Below are 7,625 nucleotides of genomic sequence, written 5' to 3' on the forward strand. Positions count from 1 at the left end.
CCTGTGCAAAATAATCCAAAATCAGGCCTTTATGCGTATCATATATTTTCCGACATACATGTTTTTCTTATATTTTGCTTCTCCTAACATTAAAAACCACAACCTGCTCACGGATCATATCAACATCACAGCATTATACTGCTTCTAAATAGCAATTAAATAGCAATCAGCTGTCCTCTATTTATACGTCTCATTTTATTCGGTTTAAAACATTGCTGACCATTCATAAATTATACTATATTTGCATTTCCTGAGTGTATCTGTTTCTGTAACTCTTGCATTTTATACTTGAGACTCAAACTCGGTTATCACTTTTATGCAGAAAAGGCTCTGATCGACTTTCAAAGCATTCTTCAGCCAGCTGACATCTGTGTGATGTGACAGAAGGAAACAAGAATGGCTTGATATTTCCGAATTGTCCTCTGTGCTCTTATGCCGTTCTGTGACTATATTGAAATACAGTGTGGTTTCCAGAATATGTGTAATTGTGTGGCCTGAGAAAAGCAGGAAGACATCCAAAACTGTCACTGAAGCTTTGTGTCATTTGTTTCTTGCCACATTAGGATGCATGTGGCCGAGGTCAATACACAGGTCTCGAAATTACTTACACAGGGACATGAGTTTCAAAGAAGAGAGCCCTTTTGTTCAAGAAAATCTCCATTTTATACTCAGATAGTTACATCCATATGTGACACTTGTCACCGGCTCTTAAAATCAGTATATTCCGTGTTTATTCATCGGAGGGAAGTTTAAAGCAGGTACCCACTGCTAAAAGCACTCCATAAATAAGGACTGTCCCACTAGGAAAATACAGTGTATCTGGAGGCCAGTCCTCAGTATACTTATGATGTGGTCTGACAATGTTGCCTTCTTTCTTATCTGGGAGTAATCCCTCCTTCCCCTTCCACAGTAAAGGTAGAGAATGATTTGCAGGTCCCTTGCTTGCCATTTTCTTCTCAACCTTCCTGACTGACTGTGCCTCTGATCTGGTCCTTTCTAGGTACCTTCCTCCTCGATAATGGAGGATTGTTTTGTTCTACTACCTTAAACAGCTCCCTTATTTTCAGACACTTTCAAAATAACCGTTGACCAAGAAGAAGAGGCTGTTGAGCAACCAAAAGCATTTATTTGGGGTCTTCGACACCGAGTGGACTGAAATGAAAAGTGGGCTCTGAATGGCAAGTGGGCATACAGGCTTATGAAAGCAAACCCCACCAGATTACATAACTGGTTTTGAAGGAATTATGATTGGTGCTGACAAAGTTATACTGACTGACTGATACAGGATTGGCCCTGTGGCCACCAGGTGTTTCATTGTCTCTATTTCAGTGCAAAGTAGAAGGCTGTATTTCTGGAGGTCGTCCGGTTGCAGCTGACAAAAGGTGGAAGTTCATGGTGTTCCCAGAATTGAAACAGGAGATGTGCTTAGACCCTACTTCCTCAAGCGTCCTCCCCACCTTACTTTGAAATGACACTCTTAGCAAAGTTGACTTCACTTTGGAATTTTCTTTCACTTAATCAATTACAAGATTTCCACGTTGTGACAGGTGCCATGGTCCCATGCAAGAATGGCTCACACTTAACCAGTTATCATGTTATGGAATGTGTCCGATGAAGAAGCAAACATCCATTGGAAACATTTTCTCCTTTTTGTCGAAGGAGACTAAATAGACATAAACTCAGGCAGTCATCCACTAGAATCATCATTAAAAGAAAAATGTTATCTTAATATTTAATTAAACCTTCAGAGAAATGAAGACTAAACCGAGTTTTCTTACGCTAGTATTTTTTTTTTCTTTCACAGAAGGTTTACATCCAGTTTGTATATTGTTTCTTCTTGGGAATTCAGTGTGCTTTAAATAATCATTTCCCTGTGAAATAATGAAGAGGTATTATTTCCCAGAGTGGAAAACGAAAGATTACAAAATTCTCAGAGAGTGTACTAGAGCACAGATTAAATAGCATGAAATTACATGTGTAAAATTACGCAAAATTTTCTGACCTTTTGTGTGTGTGCGTGTGTGTGTGTGTGTGTGTGTTAGACTTTTAAGCTATTAGAAAATTTTAAGTTAGCACTTACATGCTATTAAGCCAGTGACTAAATATTCCAAAAGTATAATGAAATGATTTTGTAGAATCTTAGAGTGCTTGAAGACATTAAAGAATGTGTGGCCAAGCTTAGCCCTGGGTTTCTTGTTGGTGAAAGCAAAAAGGTTCTTTCTCTTCACTTTTCCCACTACTTATTCTGCACAGCCATTATGGTCTCTCTGCTCTTTTTTGAAGATGAGAAAACTCCTACTTCAACCTTTGTTTTGTCTGATATTCTCTGTCTGGGATGCTCTTCCCCCAGAAGGGTGTGTGTGGCTGGCATCTCGTTTCATTCACATCTCTGCCCAGTGTCACCCTCAGAGACGCCCGCCAGAAAATACTTTCCAAAATAGCATCCCTTACTTCCCTGGTCGCTTTCTCTGACTTTATTTACCTTCACAGTGGTTTTCATTCTGCCCCTCAGTTTCTCTCTCTGTAAAATTTTATTCGATTATAGTCTGCCCTTCCTCAATAGAATGAGAACAAGACTGTGTCTGTTTTGTCTTTATTTTTGTCTCGTTCACCACTGAATACACACTTAGGCCGCTCCTAGTGAACACAGCAGGTGGTCCTTTCTTCCATGTTCTTTGTAGCATTACTTACAAAAGCCCAGATATGGAAACAACTTAAGTGTCCATCAGTAGTGATGGAGAAAGAAGATGTGGAATATGTACACAATGGAATACTCCTTACCTATAGAAAAGAATGAAATCTTGCCATTCACAACATGGATGGACCTCTATGAGACTATCATGCTAAGCGACTAAATCAGACAGAGAGGGACAAAGGCTAATATAATGCTGGATCTCCGGTCACTTGCTATACACTTCACATAAAGAGCATACATGGAGAGCTGTGAATGTTGAAGGCTCTACACCTATACCCCAGGGGAGCTTAACAAATATGATATCTTATTATGACATTGCCTCCTGAACTTCCATGTCTAAACACTCCTAATTGACTTTCCTATGGAATAAAAGCATTTTATGAGGAAAAAATACAATTAAATTACAAAACAAGATTTAAAAACCCTGCACATCAGCAGGTGCTCAACAAGTCGTTGTTGAATGAATGAGTGTGTCAGTGAACACTTCCTGTGGATGGCGTCATCCTTCCCTTAGGGATGGCAATGGAAGTTAGCATTTGGGATAGTCTAATTCATGTCTTACGGTTTTATGAATAAGGTCTGCACCGATGTCGGATCCACAGAAGATTTTAATTTTAGAAAGGGAAAAAATTCCATATCTTTACAAATGAAAAGGAAGATAAGCCATGAAGAAGTACCACTATGAACCCAGTAGAAGGTTGAAAATGAATTTGAAAGCGAATCTGACAGCACCAGGGACTGAGGAGGATGCACAGCCACGGGGACTCTCATAGGTTTCTGGTGGGAATGGAAAGTGGCAAATCCATGGTAGAAACCAGCTTATCAGTTTCTTATAAAATGGTCACAATACCTATCCATCTCACCTAAGCAAAGGGAAAACTTAAAAAGTGTGACAAAACCCTGTAGGCCTTTGTTTGTTGCAGCTTTTTCATATTTACCAAAAATTAGAACCAACTCAAACGTTCTTCAACTTGTAAATTTTTTTTTAAATCTGTATATGGGGTTTCTAGGTGGCTCAGTCAGTTAAGAGTCTGACTTTGGCTCAGGTCATGATCTTGCAGTCCATGAGTTTGAGCCCCACATTGGGCTCTGTGCTAACAGCTCAGAGCCCAGATGCTGCTTTGAATTCTGTGTCTCCCTCTCTATCTGCTCCTTCCCCACTCACACCTCTTTCTCTCTCTCAAAAGTAAATAAACATTAAAAAAAAAATAAAAAATAAATAAAAATCTACATGCATCTATACAACAGAACACCACTCCGCAATAAAAGAACACACAACAACATTGATGAACCTCAAACACATTCATTATGCCAAGTGAAAGGAACAGGTCACAAAAGCCTACATACTAAATGATTCCACATACATGACAACAGAACACCACTCCACAATAAAAGAACACACAACAACATTGATGAACCTCAAACACATTCATTATGCCAAGTGAAAGGAACAGGTCACAAAAGCCTACATACTAAATGATTCCACATACATGACATTCCAGAAAAGGCAACATTTTTAGGATAGAAATCAGATCAATGGTTGCTAGGGGTTAGGACTTAGGAGGCATTTGACAACAAGGAGCAAGAGGGAATTTGGGGGGAGTGATGGAGTTGAACAGTTGTTCTGCATCTTGATGAGATGATGGTTACCCAATTATGTAGGTTTTTTAAAACTCAGAGAACTTTACACAAAAAAGGGTAAATCCTTTTTTAATTTTAATTTATTTTTATATTTCTGTGATGTTTATTTATTTGAGAGAGAGAGAGAGAGAGAGAGAGAACATGCAGGCAGGGACGGGGCAGAGAGAGAGAGGGAGACACAGAATCTGAAGCAGACTCCAGGTTCTGAGCTGTCAGCACAGAGCCTGATACTGGGCTCAAACTCATAAACCATGAGATCATGATTGGAGCCAAAGTTGGACGCTTAACTGACTGAGCCACCCAGATGACTCCCAAAAAGCGTGAATCTTATAGGACAGTGGTATCTCTTTACCTGCAGTAGAAATGCCATTGACTATACTGCGGGGCACATACCTGATAGCAGCTATGAGTGGCTACCTTCATCCTAATCAGCTGTTTGCCATCTCTCACTTAGTATGCAAATCTGATGGACCTACTCCCATTACAGCTCTGTAGTGTAAGAAACGTTTAGTGAGTTTTCTTAGAAAGAGTCTAGAACAGCAATGGGAGCCTGGAGATTCTTCTCTGTATGATGCCCATGGCTCTTCCAATGGGCTTCTCTTTCTTTCTTTATAGCTCTTGCTTTTTCTTTCCTTCCTGAAAATTTTATGTCACATTTGAAGGAATGATTTCTTTAGACTGTGGTTTTCATATTGTGACATGCATTTTAAGAATAATATTTATTTGAAACCCTCGAGTAGGCAGAGGGCCAAGGGTGTTGACCCCTGTCCAGCCTGCAGACAGCTGACAGCGTCAATATCTCAATATTCAGCATACTTAACTTCTCAGAATTTGGAGGGGTGGCTAAATCTAACTTTTGAAGAAAAATGAATCCTTTTTTCTGATGGCATTATTCTATTAATTTTAAGCAGCTTTCCATCATTAATCACGATGCATGCACTAGGCAGAAACAGCGTTTTGCATGTAAAATTTTCCTCTCTTAAAAGGTTTGGGGCTGCTTTATATCTTTACAGTCCCAATTACCAGAAAATGAAATTTGATAATATTTTGATAGTATAGGACTACAAAATGCAGGTCTTGCTCAAATTTAAAATTCTTTGTTACTTTTGCATAAAATCCTTGAGAGAAATAAAAAGGCTTGCAGAAATACAAATATCATTGTGTGCCTAGATTTAACTTTTAAATTTTCTTCATATTGAAGAAATCACTCACAAGTTTTCTTTCTGAAACAGAGTCAGTGGAAAAGAAAATTATACATCTCTATTACACCAAATACAAAAAACAAAAGACAAACAGGTGCTTAAGACCAACTGTATGTCAAGAGAGAACTGTGGAAGATAAATTGAATGAGATACTTGTGCACCCATATCACAAAAGGAAGGAGAAGACATGCATGCACATTCCAAAATTCTGAGATAGGAATATTGTTTTCATTATAGAGATTTAACCAGAAAAGAGCAACACTTGATATGGAAAGGGAAGCCTGGATTCAATTCATTCTTGATGGTTGGGAAAAAGCATTGTTGAAAAAAACTCAAGGAGCAAATGAAAAGATATGAGGAAAACCATGTGCATCATCAAGGCTCTGCTCTTCAGTAAACCCGTGGACTAGAGCAGAGGGTATGTGCAGGGAGAGCATTGGAGACAAAGCCTGGAAAACAGCCAGATTTGGGCATAGTGCAGAATCTTAAACACTGGAACTTAGTAAATGTTCATGAAATGATTAATAGGTGGATACCGAGTTAGGCTCTGTCTTGAATGCTAGGCCATAGTTTGGTAATAAGCCCATAAAAGTTTGGGCTCACTGTCAACAAATATTTTCCTTCTTTACTATTTCTCAGGCCCTAGCCCAGTGTCTGATAGGTCTGATAGGCAGTAAAACACTTGAATATCCTGGCTCAACGAATCAACTGAGGTTAAAGTCTTGGAAAAGAATGACACAACATCAGTAATTTACTGATGGAAACCTTTTAGTGAATGCCTCAAATAATCAGATGCTGGGTGTATTTACTATTCCTAATGTCTATTAAACATCCATCTTTGTGAATGGCAACATTTACCCCATGTTGTAGACGGCAAAGCTGAGTCCCAAAGAGGGTAAATGACTGTCTTAGGCCGCACAGTTAACTGCTGAAACAATTGGAATTTGCAACCAGGTCTGTCTTGAAAGCTTACATTCTTATCCTTCATTGTGGTTTCAGTGAGCTGGGTAGATTTGAGAAATAGGGTGAGGAGTGATGGGATAGAAGAAGCAGACAATTACAACATGAATTGCTAAAGGCCCGGTCTTCCCTCCCCGCCCTTCTCAAGTATCACCCCAACCCCCTTTATCCTCTGTCAGTTCGCCATGTTGAATGTCTTCATACTCCCCACCACGACTTGTAACTAATGTGTATTTCAGTGCTTCATTATTTACTGATTGGCTCCCATGCCATATTTTAAGTTCCACAAATATGGAGATCAATTCTGGGTAATTCACTATCGTATTACCCAGAGACTAGACTAGTCCATGGTATGCAGTTGCATGTGAGGAGAATGAAAGAAAAAACAATTAGAGAGCAGAATAGGAGACAAGAAACAGAACAAGAGGTATATTCCAGAGGGCACAGATGTTCCAAGCCAGGGCAGCTAGGAGAATTGTTCTGCCATCGCTGCAAACAGGAGAGAGTTAGGGACTCAGGTTTCTTGTGGGGACTGGAATGGGGGGAAGCAGGGGTTTGGGTTCAGACACCAAGAGTTTTATGGCCACAGCGGGAGACCTAAGAGTAATAACTAACAGTGAAAAAAGTGAAAAGCCAAGCTCCAGAGAAAGGTCAAAGCTGAAGCTGTGGACCTTTGTGTCATCCCTCCAGGTGGTGATTAAATGCCCTGAGAGTCAGAGAACTATGAGGAAAATTTTTCTGAGGAAAATGACCCGAAGAAGGAGGAAAGAGCAACACTGAGGCCAGAACTAGAGGGAATATTCCCAGTGAGGGTATCGGAGGAGGAAACGCTACTCAGAAACAGACCTTTCCTCCCCAGTGCCTCCCCCAGATCCCCAGACCGCTCAGAAGTATCTTTCAAACTGGTCAGGTGCACAGTCTCCTGCCAGCCCTCCCCCAGACAAAAATTCCGTCTCCTCTTGGGTGACACCTGCCCTGGATCGCCATTGATCAAAGCACCTGCTTTCTTAATCAGAGTCCTGTGATTCTCCCTATTATAGTTTGATTTCCAAAAGTGCAGAGACCATTTTTGTTCATTCCAAGTGTCCACCATCTAAAGAGTTCAATGAAGCTTTGTTGACTGAATA

General features: G+C 40.0%; 1 protein-coding gene and 1 long non-coding RNA gene across 4 annotated transcripts in view; one reads left to right on the forward strand and one right to left on the reverse strand.

The window, feature by feature from the left end:
• Nucleotides 1-7,625, forward strand: part of SPHKAP (SPHK1 interactor, AKAP domain containing) — a 157,602-nt gene that overhangs the window by 43,247 nt on the left and 106,730 nt on the right. The window lies entirely within an intron of this gene.
• The window catches only part of LOC115287351, a 30,936-nt gene continuing 25,107 nt past the window's right edge, over nt 1,797-7,625 (reverse strand). Inside the window, exon 5 of the long non-coding RNA XR_003906446.1 lies at nt 1,797-1,871. This is a non-coding gene — a long non-coding RNA (uncharacterized LOC115287351). The remainder of the gene's footprint in view (nt 1,872-7,625) is intronic.

The sequence above is a fragment of the Suricata suricatta genome, chromosome 3, assembly GCF_006229205.1.
Source record: "Suricata suricatta isolate VVHF042 chromosome 3, meerkat_22Aug2017_6uvM2_HiC, whole genome shotgun sequence".
Lineage (NCBI taxonomy): Eukaryota > Metazoa > Chordata > Mammalia > Carnivora > Herpestidae > Suricata > Suricata suricatta.